This window comes from Nyctibius grandis, chromosome 6 (assembly GCF_013368605.1).
Source record: "Nyctibius grandis isolate bNycGra1 chromosome 6, bNycGra1.pri, whole genome shotgun sequence".
NCBI classification, from domain to species: Eukaryota; Metazoa; Chordata; class Aves; order Nyctibiiformes; family Nyctibiidae; genus Nyctibius; species Nyctibius grandis.
The window spans coordinates 26,608,130-26,629,536 of record NC_090663.1 but is presented as its reverse complement, the minus strand read 5'-3'; the positions used below and the strand labels follow the sequence as shown (position 1 = coordinate 26,629,536).

Genomic DNA, 21,407 nt, shown 5'->3' with positions numbered 1-21,407 from the left:
ACACGCTCGCAGCTCTACTTCCAGAAATCAGCTGTCGAAGAGAATTAAACAACCCAGTATGGCCCAAGTCAATAGCGTGTGTGTTTCAGGTCAAGGGATGGTACCCACCACGCAGACAGGTGAGGTGTTCATTCCTGTCACTGCTCCAGCTGGAGCAGTGTCTGTGAACACACACCCCTACTCACTGGCTGCAGGGCTGCCTGAACACAACTCATTTTCCTCAGTTTGGAGGAAGAGCACAGAACTGGGGAAAAAAAAAAAAGCTTGGATTTCACAGGAAAGAAGCCATTGGGCCCAAAACAAAAAGCCCTTTATTTGCCATCACCTCACAGAAACAAAGTGAAGAACTAGATTTGCAAAATCATAACAGGAAAGCACAGGGGTCTGTTCTGCACTTCTTCCCAATAAAAATTCAACTGCTCGAAGTTAGATGTCGAAGTGCCAAATTCAGCTACTTCGCTTTGCCCAAAGACACTCTCGCTGAGACAGTCACCCCACTGGGGAAGTGTCCTGCATGTGCTTGCACTTGCATGCTCAGGGCTGAAGGAGTAATATCTGGGTTTAAAGCCAATGCCATCCCGCTCGTCTAAGTTATTAAATGTCCACTGGAGCACAAGAGTGATACCCAGGCATGTGGGCTGGAGAGAAACAGAGCCAACCCCACAGCTCACTGAGGCAGAAAAGGGGCTGTTTTGGCCCCTGCCCCAGACTGCATGACCCTGCAGCCCTGGGTTTGGTTCACCCAAGGCAAACCAGGCAGCCGCAGAGCACTAGCTGTGTGTGTGATAATGGGCCACGAAGGGCTGAGGGGGCAACACAAAAGCAGTTCTTCTCAGGTCGTACCTGTGGCATCTGCAGTATCTAAGAGCATTTCCATCCACTTCCTCCTGAGGAACAGAGAATCACAAACCAGAATGCTGATGCAGAACAGTAACACCTACCCAGAAAAGGTGGCACGAAACAAAGGATTGCACCAGTGAAGTGTGATGTCTTTGTCATGGCCAAGGCATGGCTGATAGTCCCAGAATGGAGGTATCTGACTGTGGTGGATGTGTGAGCTAGTGCATGGCAGTGCACGGCCTGGCCTGGCCTTGCCTGGCAGCACCATGGCCCAGCAGAGCTGGCAGTGGTGGGACTGGGGAAATCTGCTGCCAGTTAGCACTCTCTATGTAAATACTAGTTTACCCATCTGTAAAATTAAGTCTTGTCCAATTTTGTTGGCTTGCTCAAAGACACACAGATAATTAGGGGAAGAAATTTGACATGGGAATTTGAAATCCTTTTCCTGAGCAACATTTGCCAGGGAGCCACAAAATACTAACCAATATGCGCTAACAAAACAGCATGCAACTTACTTATGGTGACCTTCTTGTGGTTGGAGAGCCCAAAGCCTGCCTGGACCTTGTTTTTGATCAACCTACAACCTATGCTACAGTTTCTGGAATTAAAAACATAACAAATACATTGCATATTTTCATAAAAGGAGACTAGAAATCCATTTTCTAATATTTCTATAGGTTTAAGTAGAGGTGATTCACAAAGATAGCCAACAGCTCATTCTGTCATTACAACAGTGGCCACGGGCAGTTTGATTGCATGGATGTTCTTAGCCATAAGCCAAATAAATGACTAAATATGACCGACACTCAATCTGGTGGTGGTCTCGAAAGGTTTACTGGCATGACAGAGGGAAGAAATTTTCACTGCTGCTACTGTTCATGATGTATAAAGCACATACATGAATAAATGGCCTCTGTTCTCAGGGCTTTAAACTAGGCACCTTACAAGAACGCTAGAAGTATTACCATTTGAAGTACAGAACTGGGTCTGCTTTTATTTCATAGAGCAACTGAGGGCAAGAGCAAGGCAGAATGTTCCTCATTATGTGCTGCTTATAGTTGTACAGTGTATCCACTACTTGGTGGTAGCATTAGAGTTGCTTTTCTCTAACACTGACTGTGGACAATATTATTTCTAAATAATTACTTCTTCTCTTTCTCTGAGGAGATCCTGCCTGCTTTGGATTTTTCCAGTTCCCCCTTCCTGACTCGCACTCTTCCACAGTTTTAAACTAACAATACACACATCTCCTCTGAATCCACATTAAACGCTGATGTCAGTCAGGAGATCTGGCTTCTCGCCCTGACTGCAACTGGCTCAAAAAGCCATCCTCAGTGTGCTATTTCACACTATTTATCTTCTAAACCTGTTGCATGCAATTGTTATAGTGATGTTTGTATGATTTTAAATGCACTCTGAAACCTTCTACATGCTTCTATACGACTGGGAGGAAGAGTGGTCTTGTGGTGAAGACACTGAATTGGGAGATAGAGTAACAGCGAATGCATTCCAACTTCTGCTGTTAACATGACTTTCAGGCATGCTACTTCACTGCTCATTTTGCTTTAGTTCATCTGTTAAATGGAGATTATATCTGCCAGCCTTGAAGGAAGAAGGAGGGGGCACACTCATTGGCATTCAGGAAACAGCTGGCAGCCAGGCTTAAGTGTTCAGATATAAAAATGTTTGGTAATGCATGAAATTCTTCAGTGTAAATGAAAAGGTCACTGTGTTGCTCACCTACCAAAAAAAGGTAAGATTTAGCAATGTAGTAGGAAAAATAACTGCATTCATTTTTCTAAAAACAGAACCTCTGTATTTTTCTATTTTAAGTTTGGCTTGTGCAAATAACTGTCTCTCCAAAAATACTATACATCCATTTTCAGTAAATGGAAAACTTCAGGGCCAGGGAATGACATCTGTATTGCATAAACAGTAAGTAGCACTTGACACCACCTTATCTAAGTGTATGATCTTTTAAAAAACAAAACAAAACCCTAATTCCTATGAACTGTTCCATGTTATCATGGAAAATATTAGCAAGATATTTGCGGCTGTTTTTAAAATAGTAGCAATTAAAATACTTCAAAACCACTACTTAAAGCTGACATCATCAGAAAGGTGATCTTTCAGTTTTACAGATGTCCTTCATAAATTTACACATACCCCCATCATTTCTCCACCAACAAAGGAGGAGAAGGCCTTACTGAATGCCTTCTTTGCCTCTGTCTATACTGCTGGAGGCTGTCCTGAGGAGCCCCGGACCCCTGAGGCCTCAGAAGAAGTCAGGATAGAGGAGGAATCTGTCTTGGTTGATGAGGGCTGGGTCAGGGATCAATTAAGCAACCTGGACGTCCATAAATCCATGGGCCCTGATGGGATGCACCCGCGGGTGCTGAGGGAGCTGGCGGAAGTCATTGCTAGGCCACTCTCCATCATCTTTGCTAAGTCGTGGGCAACGGGAGAGGTGCCTGAGGACTGGAGGAAAGCGAATGTCACTCCAGTCTTCAAAAAGGGCAAGAAGGAGGACCTGGGTAACTATAGACCGGTCAGCCTCACCTCCATCCCCAGAAAGGTGATGGAACAACTTGTTCTTGGTGCTGTCTCTAGGCACATCAAGGATAAGGGGATCATTAGGGGCACTCAACATGGCTTCACCAAGGGGAAGTCATGCTTAACCAACTTGATAGCCTTTTATGAGGACATAACCTGGTGGATAGATGGTGGTAAAGCTGTGGATGTGGTCTATCTTGATTTCAGTAAAGCGTTTGACACGGTCTCCCACAGCATCCTCGCAGCTAAACTGAGGAAGTGTGGTCTGGATGATCGGGTAGTGAGGTGGATTGTGAACTGGCTGAAGGAAAGAAGCCAGAGAGTGGTGGTCAATGGGACAGAGTCCAGTTGGAGGCCTGTGTCTAGCGGAGTCCCTCAAGGGTCGGTACTGGGACCAGTTCTATTCAATATATTCATTAATGACTTGGATGAGGGAATAGAGTGCACTGTCAGCAAGTTCGCTGATGACACCAAACTGGGAGGAGTGGCTGACACACTGGAAGGCTGCACAGCCATTCAGAGGGACCTAGACAGGCTGGAGAGTTGGGCGGGGAGAAATTTAGTGAAATATAATAAGGGCAAGTGCAGAGTCCTGCATCTGGGCAAGAACAACCCCATGTACCAGTACAAGTTGGGGACAGACCTGTTGGAGAGCAGCATAGGGGAAAGGGACCTGGGGGTCCTAGTGGACAGCAGGATGACCATGAGCCAGCAGTGTGCCCTTGTGGCCAAGAAGGCCAATGGCATCCTGGGGTGTATTAGAAGGGGTGTGGTCAGCAGGTCGAGAGAGGTTCTCCTCCCCCTCTACTCTGCCCTGGTGAGGCCGCATCTGGAATATTGTGTCCAGTTCTGGGCCCCTCAGTTCAAGAAGGACAGGGAACTGCTAGAGAGAGTCCAGCGCAGAGCCACGAAGATGATTAAGGGAGTGGAACATCTCCCTTATGAGGAGAGGCTGAGGGAGCTGGGTCTCTTTAGCTTAGAGAAGAGGAGACTGAGGGGTGACCTCATTAATGTTTTTAAATATGTAAAGGCCAAGTGTCATGAGGATGGAGCCAGGCTCTTCTCAGTGACATCCCTTGACAGGACAAGGGGCAAAGGGTGCAAGCTGGAACACAGGAGGTTCCACATAAATATGAGGAAAAACTTCTTTACGGTGAGGGTGACCGAACACTGGAACAGGCTGCCCAGAGAGGTTGTGGAGTCTCCTTCTCTGGAGACATTCAAAACCCGCCTGGACGCGTTCCTGTGTGATATGGTCTAGGCAATCCTGCTCCGGCAGGGGGATTGGACTAGATGATCTTTCGAGGTCCCTTCCAATCCCTAACATTGTGTGATTCTGTGATTCTGTGAACAAAGCTCTCTGTATTAAAAGAAACTGTTTGGAGATAAGGAGACAGATGTGAGATATAAGGAAATATTAAAAAGAAAAGAGACTACAGTCAACCTTTTAACTCAAGAGAGGATATCTTCTGACTCATTCTCCTCTGATTTCAGCTTTCTTTAGGTTTAATGGCTGTAAATATTTTTGAGAGTCTTCACAGTATTTCACTGCTGAATGAAGTTTCACAAGAAGTTGCATTAAGGGTATAGCCACAACTGTATTACCTGAAAACTGTCCTCTCCTGTTGCTTTTGTGTTAACTCTGGTGGTGGTTTTACAGCAGACCTCATTCCCTTTTGAAGCTTTTTCCTCTAAATTGTATTTAAACATGTTTCAGCAGCTATTCTTCTCCTGAGTTATCCCCTCTGCCCACATTCACTGTTACAAGTTTCATTTCTCTCTTCTTTCCTTGTACACAAGGTGGTCTTCATAAATTCAGTTGAAAAAAAAATGCAAGAAAAGAATATGCCTGCCAGTAATTACCAGCATCCAGTATTTGGCCTTTTTTAAAAATGCTCACAATTTTTATCCTTTATTGCTTAGTTTTCACTGTTCATTAGGATTTCCTTGTGCCTTGCCTCATCCCTTCCCATTCCAAGTAGTAGGCTAGATGGTTTCTCCTTTATCAGAGTGTCCTGGTTTGGCCCAAACCAGGCCAATTAGTCTTAGAGAAACCAAGGTCACTGCTAAATTCCTCACTGCTTACGAGTGAAGAGCCGAAGGGGGTCGCACCTGCAGGGAGGAGCAGATGGGGCAGGTGGCCCAGAATTGACCAATGAGATATTCCATCCCATACATGTCATTCTCACTTTCCTATTTATCACTAACCCACTGCCTCCTGGAGGTGGGGCCCAGGAGGGAGGGGCCCTCCTGTCTCCCACTGATTGGTACCAGCTTTGCCAATTCTCCAGTTAAAAGCCTGCAGGTGTGATGGCAGGGAGAGCTACTGCATTTTCCCCTCTGCCCGTGCTGGGGGGAGCTACTGCATTTTCCCCTCTGCCTGTGCTGGGGGAGCAACTCTGCCTGAGGAGGATTTCCAAGCTCTCAATCTTGGTTTTTGTATATATTTGTATATATTTGATTATTTCTATTATTACTATTATACTCTTTTTCATTACTGTAGTTTATTAAAACTGTTTTAACTTTCCAACCCATAAGTCTCTCTCCCTTTTCCCTTTCCCTTAGCGGGGGGGGGGAGAGGGTTAACAGAGAGCATCTGCCACCTGGTTAATAGCCGGCCCAGCTTTAAACCGTGACACAGAGGAAAAAGAGAGAAAGAACGTAACTACTGTGAGAGTATTGTCTGTCATGTGAATTCAAAATGTCATAATGTTTTGATTCTTAGATACAGCTGTATTAAAAGATATCAAAACAAAGGTGTCTACTAAGGAAACCTCACACATTTATGGCACCTCTATATGATGCAAGATGAGACAAATGATTCATCTAGATCCAGTGAAGGAAAAGAGTAATGAAATCCTCTGGATTTCATCTTATCCAAAGACTCGATCAAGCCTGACTAGCTGGCTTCTGAAAAGATACTGTGGTGAAGGAAGGAGTGCGCTTTCTTACTTCTTTTGGCTAAATTATAAGCAAACTCCTTTTTTCTCAATACAAAATAAAATAAAAGATTAATCACAAAACCAAACTACCTTACCAAACAGGATCTGCATCAGCCCCCTGATGAGAGACAACAGCAAGACCTGCCAGCTAATCACTGACTGGCAGTGGCTGTCCCCATAACACAAAGTGTATAGGAGCCCACTGCCCTGAGCTGCACATCCACACTAAAGACGAAACCCAGCTCTCACCAAAGAAAGGGGGATAACTTTCTTGGTGGTTTCCAGATACTCAGAGGAAACAGAATGACAGTGTTCTGGGTAATCTTCTTTGTCCTGTTAGTGAGTTAAAACTGTAGACATGAAGTGTTTTGGCTATCTGCTAACCAGTAGCAAACATGAAAAATGCAAGACGTTGGGCTGGTGCCCAGAGATAACATGCAATTCACTCCCTGTGTGGCAGACAGAAGAGAACAATTCCTCACTGGAGTGCTGGGCACTGACTCAGCAGTGGAGCCCTTTCCAGCCTCTCCTGTAGGTTTTAGCTTTTATATGACTGTCTTTTCAGCCACAAAATTTGTAACTGCTGAAATCCTTTGAGTCAAGTGACACTACCATTTCCTGCTCAGGAGTGAAAAGCAGCATTGGTGATGGGTTATCCATCCTCTTCCCTATCAGCAGTATCCATCCTCTCTCGAACAAAGTGTCAGAGCATAAGAAGGTTACCATGTGCTGAAGCTCATTTGGGATCCTGGATCTCAGCAAGAGGACTAAAGGAAGGAGGGATCTGTGAAGGGAAAGGTGATCCTACACCATGCAGGATAGCAGCACAAGAACCCAAGGGCCATGTTGCTCAGCTGACAGTGGAATTAAGTCATCCTTGGGCAAGTGCTGCCCTGCAGGCAAGGTTAGATCAACTACAGTAAGGTCATGAGAGGATTAGATGATAAAATGCATCATGAGGTTGAAGTAGCTTTCCTAGTTGCTACCATTCTCTTAAGATTCTTCCCTGTGGATCTGTTTTGGACAAAGAAGTGTTCAGCTGTTCTTTTTTCCTTGGAAAAGGTCCATCTAGAGAAAATGGATTGTTTTTCTTATGCCCTATTATAATGCAGTTCTGGGTGACAGCAGATGCTGGCCTGACAGGTCAGGTATCTTGAATGGAACGGATCATCTCTTAGCTTTTGATTCAGAAAGTTCAGAGTAGAAAGGTTTTGGTGAAGTCCTTAATCAAACAAGAGACTAGAGAAAATAATACTACTCATGGAATGCAGAACCCATCATCCTGTAAGGGACCTTCCTTTGCATGAGGATGAATGTTACAGAGAATCTAAAACCAGAGAAAAGCAGCTGTACCCTCAACACCTGAAGTTGGCTACAGGAGGAGAAGCTGATAAGAGGACACTTTTAGATGTACAGTACCTGACCAACAAATATGATGCGTGCCAAAGATACCCACAAAATCCAGGTACAGAGGGGAAGCAACATTACAGATAAAGAAAGAGAGGTAAGCAAGGCTATACATAATCAGTGTAAGAACAAACAATCTAGCTTTAGGGTCTTAGTGCCCATTCATAAACATTAAGGCCATCTGACGCAAAATGCTCATCTGGACTGAAATCATCCTGCCACTTCAAACACTTCCAAAAACACTGATGAGTAAACTTTGGATTGGCAAGCTTTATGCTTGATTGAGTATTTTTTGTCTTCCCACAGACAGAAAAAAAAAAAGCCTAAAGCTGTCAGGAAGTTTGCCATGGGTTCTGACTAATTCCACTCAAGCATGATCATGTCTGCATTTGACCAAGATCAAATGTGCACTGCTGAGTGATCCAATTGTGATTAACTGATCAGATCTCTATAAATGAGCAAAAAACCACAGCCACAAGTCCAGGCAGACTTGTGAAGAGATCACTTCGATCTGAATGCAAAAAACCCACAAGGACAATGTGGCAAATAAGCAATGGGGAAAACTCAGCGCATAGCAGGGAATTGCCACACAGAGACATCAGAGGCATTTATTCTGTTTTGTGATGGAGGGTTTTCTGGCAGCTGTGAAACTGGAGCAGGAACAGTGGAGCACAAGCAGAGCAAACTGGCAAACTGCAGCAACAGATTACAAAGCTTAATGGGGATGCTACCAGTGTGCAGTGACACACTGGTCGAGCCCTTGAGATCAGCAACTAGGTCTTGACTGTGGCTGAAACAGTTGGAAACCTCCTGATTTTCTCCCTGCAGGGCAATATTTCTTGGTCTTCTCAGTGTCACCAAGCTGCAGGACAACTAGCTGAGCTCTCCAGGCTGCTGAAGCCACTCTGGGGGAGAGCAGCAGCCACCAGAGAGATGACACACACCTGCACACACACTCTGACACAAATGGATAAACCATAAAATATTAATGATGCAAGACTGCTTATTTTAAAAATCCCCCTGACAATGGGACGTGAAGGATGTGACAATTAAACGGGGATTAATGTCCACTGGCACTAGATATATGGCCACATAAGGACTTCACACCCTTTTCCTCCAGCCTCACAGTGCTTCCTCGCAGAAAGCACTGAATGGTGTCAGGAGAAAAAAAAACTCTCAAAGTTTAAGAAGTATTTTCTGAAATGCAATTAATTAAAGGTTATACTTAAAGTGTTCCTTGATCTTGAAACTGATATGGTTAACCCAAGTTACTCAGATGGGAAGAAAGACACTTAATTTGAAAATATGTCTCATTTTCTTTGTGGAGAAGCACTATCTCACACTGGAAAAAAAATTTAAATAATAAGCACTTCTACTTTCAATAGCGGGTAAATTATGTAGTAAAAAAAGTCTAGAAAGTGTTGAGGAAAACCAGACTACAAACAGAAAATGACAACTCTCACTTGACTGGTTAAAATCAAAACCTAACTATACAATTTATCAATTCCCCTTGTGCTATGGGAGATAGATATATTATGAATGCCTGTTCCCATTACATGGGACTTGATGTTAGTTAAGATGTCCATATTCACTTTACCCTATTATAACACTCTAGTAATGAATAATATAAAATAAGTAATTTTGTATGCATAATTTTACGGAGTTACAGCCTAGCTCTTTGTTCACATAACTAACTATAAACACAAAAATAGTCCCACCACCCTAATCATATTATTTTGTGTACTTCAGTTGCAACAGGAAGAGACTAGGAAAGTAGATTGAGTTCCATAGTACAGAGAGCCATGAAAAGTAGCCAGTCTTCTCAGTTCTCCACAACTTAATAAATCTATTTCTAACAGCATTGATACATGCCAAAAGCACATTGATTTCTCATAACTGAATTCAGCTGCCATCCCCATAGACAGTACACAGATTCTACTGGACTTTTACTGTAGTTCAGATACTCTAAAGCAACATCCATTTCAGTAAACTGAAAAAAAAAGCAACAGTTAGAAGGAAACTTTAAGTGTTAACCATTCCACCCCCACCCCATAATATTCTCGGTTTTGCTGGAAAGAGTTTAACAATAAAATCTATATCAGCTCTGGTTTATTTCTCAGCTGGGGTAGGGTCCAGAACTTACCTACAGTCAATGGAGCTATATTTCAATTTACATACGATGAGCACGTGGGTGTAAAAGCTATTCATTTGAGAAGGATCCAATCCTGCCCCCACTAAAAGCACAGACCAAGTTGCTACTATATCCTTATGCGTCTTAAATGTAGATAACAAAAAGAGGAAACAAATACCATATTGTCCTGTTCTTTTCCAGAATCAAGCTGAAGAAATTTTAATTTCTGTAACGTTGCCCTCATATTACAAGCCTCCCTGCTCCAGTGCTCTTGGCCAAAACCCCGGTGGGAGAACTGCAGCAGCCTGCTGAGAACTACAGCAGCCCCTCACAGCTAAGAAGTGCACGCAGCAACTCGCCCAGCCCTCGCTCTGCCTTGTTTCTCATCACCAGCCTTTCATTTGATCACAAGCTGCAGCACAGTCCTTCCCTACATATTTCCTGTGTAATGTGGAATTGAGAATACTGCTGGAAACCCACTAATATAATGATTTGCATGTATGGTCATTTTGTTCGGTGCATATAAATATGCCTTTTTATTAAATTATCTGTGATTTTTATTTTGCCATGTTGTGCTGTTGATTATGTTCCTTCTCAGCTGTCTTAAAAGTGGAAAATTTTATCAGCAATGATGTTCCCTTGCACACAGTTCTAACTTACTGTTTCTTATCTCTCCCCGTCCTAACCTCTTCTCAGGGCTTATTAACCCATCAAGTGTATGTTTAGCAATGATGTGGATTCTTTGCTCTTGTGATTTTATATATTGTTGGCTAAGTCATACTGTCTTTCAGTAACAGCAAAAGCCAGAAAATGGCAATAAAACATCTTTAAACCCAAGCTTCAAACACTGTCTCAACTCGTCTGAAAACCCTTTCCCCACAACTCGGTTAGCTTTCTGTTCACAAGTTTGTAGCCCCCAGTTTCATTACAAACAACACTCCACATTTAGTTATTTTAAGCCAATTCCATCTGACTCCTAAAAACACGCTGGAAAACATTTATGAAATATAACACACAATACAAAGACTTTTAAAATACAGCAACAGGATTTGTCCTTACAGCTCTTTTGTGGTTTTGATAAGCTGCATCACTTCAAAGGGCTCAGGATCTATTGCTGTAAGACACCACTGCACATTTTGGCCACATGTGCTGACTGCGCTTCTGCTCCTCTGCCAGAACAATGGAAGCCTTCGCGCGCTGAGTCAGCTATCCCACAGCCCCGGATCCATGCAGACCCAACACACTCCCTCACTACAGGTTTCTTTAACCACGTCTTACCACTGAGAATGCTAGATAGCTGCGTCATTTCACGTAAGACTCCGGGAGCAGGTAAAATTTGGGAAATGTGTACATATTTTCAGGAAGAAAGCCCAAAGTATTATTTGACATGGGGTACACTACTGACATACATAAATAAATAAATAAATTGACAATAAAATCATCATGGGCCGATTCTGCCATTTCCTCCCTCCTGGGTATTCCCAGTACCAATAGGGAATTCTGGCATTCTAGGAGAAACTTGCACACAGCTGGACAGATGGGCTGGACAGCTGAACTCTTCACTCAGGCGATCTGATAAGTTCAGATACCACTGCAGCTTGTGAGTCTGAGCTTACGTATTTGAATGTGTTCACAGGCACAAAGACCCAAATGAGTAAGTGAACGTCAGAAGTTAGCTGAGCAGGGTATTTTACTCCAGGATGTAATAAATTCTCAACTCTCCTGTTGGTTTCAATAATAATTTATATAATAATTTATCATAATTTATTATCATAATTTATTACCATAATTTATCAGTAGAATGTAGGCCAGCTTTTATTCATTTTCCCAGTATGTTTCTAACATGCAAAAAGCTGTAGTACAGAGCCACACAGCAAGAGCTTAGAAAAATAAGAATAAAGTATGACATTCTCCCATTGTAGATCCATAATGTCATCCCCATACATGTGCTTTGATTTCACTCACAACCCAGTTAGGACTGAAATCCAGTTAAGACTATCACTTGGAAGTCTAATGCAGCTGATGTCTCAAGCTGGCATCAAGACTCCCAGAACAGACTGACATGCCTATGCAGGTCTGTGTGTAAAAGTCAGGTCACTGAGGGTTATCTGGGTAAGGAAAATTTGTCACATACGTAGTTTTTATATGGCTTATTGGAAATGCACAGTCTCAACTTGTGTGAAGGGATTTATCCTGAGACCTTGACAGTTTGTATTCTGTAATTTTAACAAGAAATGTACCTACACATCAGAAACCTATGTTTTGCTTGTTTGAGGTTCCTGGGAACTTTTCCAACTCTTCCAATCCTAGCTTGCATATGGATAGTCTATCAAAACACAAAAACTGAAATGGAGGGGAAAAAAAAGACTTCATTTTAAAGAAAAACTTGAAGTATGTTTTCTGCAGTACACAATCTACCTGCAGAATGCCTACTGAAAACCTCCACCCAGTAAAAAGGAAGCCTGCACACAAGCAATGCACACACTCTGAGGTTTGTTGTCCCCTGGGTGTATCTAGTTCATTATGGAGTTAATAACATACATGTAAAGAATATTCTGAAGTCCTACAAGTTTCTAGAAGAGAAACTTTGGTCCTTATCCAGAACAAGCATTGCATATCAAGCTCAGAACATGACTGAGAGCTAATGTTTTCACATCTATCAGATATTCTGATGAGGGGAACTGAGACATCCCAGAACATCAGGTGATGCCAAACACTAACCCCAGTTAATCACGTGTCTTGTTTTGTGAATTTTAATACCTAAGAATAAACTCCAGGAACAGTAGTGTTTCAGTTCTAGAGACTGCACTTTTACTTACTGATGGTTCTTGTGCTAGCTCACTGCAGAGTAAAACAATACTTTTACAGGCATTTATTGCTAAAAAAAAAAAAAACACAAGGAGAACCCAAACAAAATTCAAAAGGGCAATTTGGAAAAAAAAAAGTAAAATAGGAATGACGGTACTGAAATTCTAACAGAAAGCCCACCAGGGTCTTTTAATTGACTTCAACCTTAGTCTTAGATGAAGCCTTCAGTATGTCTAAGATAAGGTGAGGAACTCCCCTGCTGCTGGAAAACAACAGCGGGAGAGGTGAGAACTGTCACAGCTATCGCAGTATCGTACATTTGCTCCAGACAGCCACTAAGTGGCACTTAAACACCTCATCTTAAACCATGGTGAATTGCAAGCTTTTGTGAAGGGAGTGGGGGGGGGAAAGGGAGTTATGCACTCTGGGGACTAATCCCTTTTAAGAATAATGGAAGTTCACTTCCTGCAATTAGTGGAACTTTCTAAGGGCCTGACTATGTATGAAAATGTTACCAGCAGAAATGGTGACCAGTGCTCCATGGAGGCACAAACACTGCACAGAGCTCCACAGAAGCAACTGCATCCTCTCCTAAATCCCAGGCCTGCATGATAATCATCCTGAATATGTTAATACATTATAGTTATCACTTTTCTTTTTATCTGGTTTTAAAAGTGCTTCTGTTTCATTAAAAATCTTTCTAAATAAATTAATTACAGAAATTGGAAACCATTTTTTCCTATGTGAACAACATAACTGTCATTGGAAAAAAATCTGAAGATAAAAACAAGCAGAATAATATATTAAGTATTTTAGGTGCTAACCAAGCATGTATCTACAAGCATGTTCGATGTTATTATTGCAAGTATTTCTGTTGTCTTCAATGGAACTAGCCTGAACTTAAAGTGCATACAGGTTTCCAGCATCAAAGACTCAGAAGTAAGATTTATGTACAGTTTGCTTTTTCAACTCTCAAAGAAACACCTCGATTTCAGTTAGCCACAGGTGTAGATGTAAAATACATCACCAGATATTAGCTGCAAGCTTTATTTTTCACCTTTGTGTTGAATGGGGCCTCCAGAATTTTATCTTATTCTCTTCTTCCTGTGAAAGTTCTTTACGATATGATTAGAAGCACAGCATATAAGCAACAAAGCAACTCAACAAGCCACAGTACAATATGATTACTAAGAATACAATTTTAAAGAACATTCTGCATGTGCGAAACTAGTTTTGTGGGGTTCTTTTAAAGGCTGAAACAAGAAGCTTACAAATGAAAAGCATTCAATCAGTTATGTAGAAGGATCAAACCTAACCTAATGCAAGAGGAATCACCAGCAGCAAAGCTGTTTTCATTACCAGCAATAGATCTCAATCACTGTCACTCTGGGAAAAGCGGGGGGAGGGTGGGAAAGAAAGGAGAAGTCCACATCAACCAGCAGTTTCATACAAAGGACAAACCAAGTATAAACTGGCATTATCCACTCAATCCTTGTATCAGATCCTCGATGATCAACCGTTAGGGCAGACACGCATATCCATCTAAGCCTATATTTGTCCAGTCACACAAATCATTCTTTAGGAAAATATTTCCCACAGCCCTTCCCATAACTTGACGTCCACAGAGAGGGTAAAAAAACAGAAATATAGCACAACTGTGTCTACACAGGGCAAGGGAAAGCACTGATTTTATGACAGTGATTTGTTACCATTATTCACTTTGACATATAACAGGATGGGAGATTGTGCTGCTAAAGTAAATACAGGGGTCATATATGCCTCCTCTGCTTTGGTTTTCTGCTCCACTACAGCCAAAGAGCCCACATCTGATGACCTTGAGGGCACAGCATAAATGTCAGCCCAATGCAGGCAAAACTCTAAATGAAAAGCCGATTGCAAGGACAAATAAGGAGCTATTTCAGGAAGGTGATTTACTCAGTATCATAATTTACAAATTGGCATCTTCGTATTTTAATGTGGATGGCTTGAGTTTGTTCATTAGGGCCATTTTAGAATCTGAAAAAAAGAAAACAAAATTGCCTGAACATGAATGTACACGTTTAAGTAGATCCAAGTGAGCTAAAGCCCAAGCTTTTCAGAGAAACTTGTGAAGCAGAGAAAATAGAAAGGTTTTGTTTTCACTAGTCTTGAGGAAAGATTCCTGATGTAGGATGCAGTCCTACAACCTGATTCGTGCCAGAACCACTCTTGAGTCTGTCTGGAGAGATTGTACTAACCCACATGACAGCTATGGCCTTTATTTATTCACGTATTTGACAAAAGCTATCTTCTCATATGTTTAAAAACAGATTGTACACTCTTTGAATGTTCTCTTTCACTAACTAAATTATACTGTCCTCAATGTTTTATTGTGCTATGTGCCACAAAAATTAACACTGTATTAGTTAAGAGTGATTTTTTATAAAAACTGTTCTTTGCCAAAGCAGGTTTTTTTCCCCCTCTAAAATACACTTCCTGGCTTTTAATTGCATACAACTATCACTGCACCATGTACCCACAAAATTAATTTAAAAACATCACAACTGTAGATACTTTAAATTCCTTAAGATCATTAACTAATTAAATTAAAAATAAAAACTGTCTACTGAATCTAGATTAGACTTTCTGACTTGTGCTTGGAGCTCAATAAGGCAGAATTTTTCCAAATGTCCTCTAGTCTTAAATTAACTTCAGCAAGCCATAGCAGTGGGTAACTGCAGGAAGTACACTGGAGGTCCTTTATCATTAATTATTCCTCTTTGTAGTATTGTACATTCAGCTTAATATTCAATGTTGCTATACATCAAACAGTATTTTCTGAACTCTTAATTCTGTATATGCAACCTGGGTTTCTAGACTCATTCTCTTTTTCACTCAGAACTTTTCCACAGGTGTAACTTATACTTTATTTTTTATTTGCCCAGAATTTTCTTCTGGCTGTGAGTTGGTTTGAAGCTGTAGGTCTGACTAGGCTGCAAGGCAATGAAGAGACCCATTCACTCACCTTGTGTGTATTGCATCCAACACCTTTGCAGTGGGCAGACTTTACTACACTACAGTAAGATGAGCTGAGTAACTTTGCTGTTACTTATTTTGTTATTGTTACCGCTTGTGAAGCTGAGGAATATGACATGTTTAGTGCTGGGGTAATGCGTGGATAAACATAGCCTCTCAACTGAAGACCTACATTGTACTTTGAGAACTGCGTGGATTCAACAAAATCTCAAATTTTCATATTCACCTTCCACACCAAGTTATCTTCAAGCTTTTCAATCAAATTTGAAGACTACAGCATCACCAAACTCTTGCAAAGTTTAGGAAGTTGGTCACAGAGGGTTAACTTATTTCTTGGTGAGGGTATTGCTCAGTAAAGCAGAAAGAAATTATTCCAGCTGAGAAAATGAAATAAATAAAGCACAGCATGAGTACCTGAAAGTTAGTGCCAGAGTGAGGTTGAAGCCACAAAAATGAGGAAATTGTCACATGACAGTATTTCACAACACATTCAACCCCTCTGAGGCAGGTTCACTAGTAATTTTAAGACAATTAGGTGTAAATCATGGAAATGTACTAAAAGCCTTCCATTCCCATCACCATAACAGCAGCAGATACAAGACTGCAAGATATTTACCAGCATGCAGATTGTTCCCATGCTGTTCATGTCTTCTCAGAGCAAGGCTATCTTTGGACTCACTGGGCAGGTATGCAGTCATTTCTTCTCATACAATGACAGCAGGACAGACTTCAAATCTGTGTCACTTTAAGTGTCTAGGTGGTTCTGTGTTACCTGTACAGAGGCCAAGTAAGCCTGCAAGTCTCCCTGTGCACCTCCATCCTCATAGCCATACTTTTAGGATCTATGTCACCATACAAAGAAACAACATCAGGTTTCCTGCTGCACAACCCAATCCCTTCAGAGTACCTCTGGTGCTGTACTCTACTTCTACGATCTCCTTGGGAAAGTACCAGGGAAAATTTGTCCCGAATTACTTTATGTTCTCACTTTATTTTCCAAATTTGCATCAACATGGAATTTGACAAAACACCTAAGGTGATCTAGCGAGGTGCACTGAGTTGGTTTGGAGCAGAAAGAAATTCAATTCTGTTACCTTAGCTCCTAAAGCAGCTCAAGACGGAGCTGTACAAACATCAATGCCAGCACAGGAGAAAACACTGAGAATGTACACCAAGGGATGGATCAGAAAAGAATAACAGAACTGCCTCTTTTGACAGAGGACAACTATTAGATCTCCTCACTATATCATCAGATATTACACTTGAACTAAAACCCCATGGCAGCTTAAGACTGACTGAATCAGGGATTGGGGGTCCAGCCTTCTCTCTGCTCTAGATAGTGTGGCCTTGCTTCTCCCTACTCTCACAAAGGCCCTCATGAAACTGTCCTGTGATCAGGTTAGGATGCTAATTTAATTGAAACTGTATCACTTTTCCTTTTGGAGTATTTAAATTGCTCTGAACTGCCTCACTGAGTGATAACACAGCATAATACGGGAGTAGGGGAAAAGGTAGGAACGTGCAAGTCAGCAACCAAGGGAGTGCAAGGCCACCAAAAGCTGCACTCAGACTAGGTTAAGATGTTAGGAGCGAGCTTCTCTTTGGAGATATGTAAGGAAGTTCTTCTCTATGTGAAGAGGAAGTTTCTGAAGGAAACTCTGCTGTAATTCTGGAGCCATAATGTCCAAGCATCCTCCAACCTGTACTGGACTTCATAGGCCACAAGCATCAGACCTTGTACAACAAAAGAAATGGTTAGTAGTCAGATAAGAAGCCATCACAAATCCACTGTTTCAGCCTCAGTTCCACTGTTTTGTATTTCTGCTACAATTCCCACAGAAAAAGTGAAGGAACAATAAATAACGTTGGCACGAACTCTGGCTCTAAAATGAAGTGCACATGACAGCACAAGTTACACACAGCTACTTTCAATATTATTTAAGATGAAAAGTACACTAACAATGTCATCTGATACAGAATACTATACTGTTGAAGTCACAGTAAAAGTTCTTATTAGTCATTCTGTAGCAGAAATTTCTGTATGGTTTAGGAGATTGAGGAAATCACAAGAAAATACAATTTTTTATGTTGCTGCTGCCGTAGGAGTGGGAATAGGCACCTCTTTTTACAAACCATGTGATTAATTTCATCTTCCTTGGTAAGACATTATCTCTGACTTTAAGTCAGGAAATGGCACTGTTATTGCACAAATGACTTCCTCCGTGTGGCAATCACACATGAGGTTGATGGAAATCACACAATATTTTTCATAAAATGAGGGTGAACACAGGAGCACTTAGCTAAGCCAGGATGTCACAAAGTCACTCTAGAGTCCAACAAGAGCCCCATAAAGGCTTGGGATAACACTGTTAGGGATAGGGCCATTGGACACGAAAGCCCCCTGAAATAAGAGTTCACATACATGAATCCTTTGAACAGATCCCAAGATAAGAGTTGGTGTGGTTACAGTTATGATCTAGGCTCAGGATGAGCATAAAACCTGATTAACTGTGAGAGTGTCCAAAGCACAGCTGGCTGTTTGCATTACATAGGACACTCTATTAAGATCTACACAGCTAAACTTTGATCTACTTTATATACTGGACTATGCATGTGCACAAATACGTATTTGATTTTTCATTTGTTCTGTTGGATTTTTTTCCTTCTGTTTTTTACACTGATTTTGGCAGTTAGTATTTGAGAGATGGGAGAGGCTTCCTAAACCAAAAAGCAGTGCTAGCAGTTTGCAATTACGTAGATTCCACCAAAAAAAAAAAAGAACCAACAGTGCATATGAATAGGAAGCAGAAAACAGGCAAATTAAGCTCTCAGTTGCACTGAAATAAGTCCAGTTACTTCATTTTGTTTGTGTTTTATGCTTTTTGCAAAAGAAGAACCATGTTTTAATCTCCCTAGACTCATCAAGCAGTAAAATACAGTAGAAAAAGATCATCTCTATCTTTAAAATTATCTTGCCTGAATTCTTTTAAGAAAGGGAAATGGTGCTATTAAAAATGGGACATAAAAATGAGAAAAAACTGAGGCCATATCTTGGAGTCTAATGTAAAAACAAGTTGTGTAATAATCCTCAGTCATGAAGCTAAGCCTCGCAACAACTGCTTTGGAGTTCACTGGCCTCTGCCATTCCTTTTATAGATGAATAATGTGAAGTTCACTCACAACATCAGCTCTGTGCAGCCTCACAGAGAACTAAGTGTTGATTATCTGAAACCAGCTTCTCCAGCAGATAATCAGATCACAAACAACATGTAACAGAGAGTACTGCATTCCAGGTAATACAGCATGATCTACTTATGTGCATAAGCTATTGTAACTCATAAAAGTAGGTGAAGGTTGTTTAAAAAAAATACTGACTGTTAAAGCAACTGGTGGACAAAAAAAATGAAGACCTCTCACAAAAGGAGAGAGATCACTGTTGTAACCAAACAGCTCAACGACAGAGCAAATGCTACATTTTAAAAAGTGCCTCAGTGTAAGGGAATGGGATTTATCTGTGTCTGTTACGGGGCAGATTTGGCATGAGCAAAGTCAATGAGCAGGCTCAGGTCTTGAGCAGGTGTCCCAGTCCACTGCAACCACACAGGCACTGCCACTCTTATGGCAACATTCCTGCAGCTGCCAGAAGCCCAGTTCCTGGGCCAAAAGCTGTCCCGGGTTTATGACACTACAGAATGAAGATTTAGAAGAAGCAAGGAGACTTGTGCATGTCTTGGGCAGCTGTGATCCTGCTCAAATCACGAGCATTACTTCTAATAGAGAACAGTTCTATCCAGTGTTTTGCCATTATAGCATTAATAGCTCCGGTAAACACAAGCATATATTACAGGCTGTTATGACAACTTGTGTCCAGACCCTTGGGGAAAAAAAAAAACCAAACTAAACTTAACCCTTTTGACATCTGAACTGAACTTTTTACATTTTTTCATACTCTAGTTCTCCATGAGTCATTGATAATGTCACAGAAATATTTCTCCTTACAAGACATCAGGCTAAAGTTTCTAGGCTCTCCTTCAAATCCTCTAAACCTCCGGTTCATATCACAGAAATTAAAAAGGAGAAACTTTCAAACACTCTGAGCTCTGCTTCACTAAAAAAAGCTGACAGTGCTGGCTGCTGACTTTTACTCTGCATATAGGAATTTATTTTACCCTGTGACCAGGAAGAACAGGTGGATGAGGCACTCTACAGACAGCTAGCCTCACATTCACAGACCCTAGTCCTGATGGGAGACTTCAACCACCCCAGTATCTGCTGGAGGAACAACACAGTAGGGCATAATTAATCCAGCAAGTTCCCAAGAGCACCGATGACAACTTCTGACCCAAGTGACAGAGGAGGTGATGAGGAGAGGTGCTCTGCTAGACCTCATACTTACCAGCATGGAAGAGCTTGTTGGGGATATGAAGGTCAAAGGCAGCCTTGGCTGCAATGATCATGAGGTGATGGAGTTCAGGTTCCTGAGAAGCATGGCAAAAAGCAAGATCACAACCCTGGACTTCAGAAGAGCAGATTTTGGCCTCTTCAGGGATCTACTTGAAAAAGTACCATGGAATAAAGGCCCTGGAGGGAAGAGGGTCTAAAAAAGCTGGTTGTTATTCAAAGACCACCTCCTTCAAGCTCAAGAGCAGTCCATCCAAACGACCAGGAAGTCAGGTAAAAATGCCTTCATGGATGAACAAGGAGCTCCTGGCAAAACTCAAACATAAAAAGGGAGAATACAGAGAGTGGAAGCAGGGACAGGTAACCTGAGCAGAATATATAGACACTGTCCCAGCATGCAGAGACATGGTTAGGAAAGCCAAAGCCCACCTGGAGTTGAATCTGGCAAGGGATGCCAAAGGCAACAATGGCTTCTACAGCTACATAGGTGACGAAAGAAAAGACTAGGGAAAATGTGGGTCTGCTGCTGAATGGAGCACAGGACATGGAAAAGGCTGAGGTAAAGAATGCTCTCTTTGACTCAGACTTCTGTGAAACCATTAAGTTTAGAACTGTTATTCTTTATTTACAATAAATAAATATAAAAGTATAATAAAGGACAGTACAACCTTAACCTGCCTTAAATCTAAACTAGCCCAGGGCATTATCAGATAAACTAGTGATCAGTATTCTATATGCCAGCCAAAACATCCATCAAATAAGATTAAACATACCTAAGTAAAACAAATCATTTGATACACCAAAGAAAGATCAACATAATGGCACATGGAATTACTTCTCTAAACTGAAAATAAGAACAGAAATTTCTCTTCCTCTGCAATGTATTGGCTACTTTGTATCTGCTGGAGAGGGATATTCTGTGACAGCATGCCATTAGCATCTCATTATCTACCTGTTTCATTCCTCTGAGTGAATGACATCCTAAAGAGAGCAGTGCTGTTTCTGGAGAACGAGCTCATGAAGGAAACAGCACACCTCACCTACAGTTCCAAACACTTTTGAGCCACCACATCTCAAGTGTAGGACAAAAATGCCAATAATTTTTAATGTCTATAGTTTTCAACAACAACGACGTCAATAGCATCACTTTTCTGTAGACCAGAGGCCACTGGGAAGATATATAGGCTGGTAGCATGTATGTTTTAATTTAAGCCATCACACTCCTCCAGTACCCAAGCTCTCTGGCCAAGCTGTTCAACAAGGCTGCATTCTTATGATGAGGGTACTATCCTGCAAGCACAGATTTACTG

The 21,407-nt window shown here is 41.6% G+C and overlaps 1 protein-coding gene across 3 annotated transcripts in view; it reads right to left on the bottom strand.

The window, feature by feature from the left end:
• TBC1D1 (TBC1 domain family member 1) overlaps positions 1-21,407 on the bottom strand; it is a 118,079-nt gene that overhangs the window by 84,447 nt on the left and 12,225 nt on the right. The window lies entirely within an intron of this gene.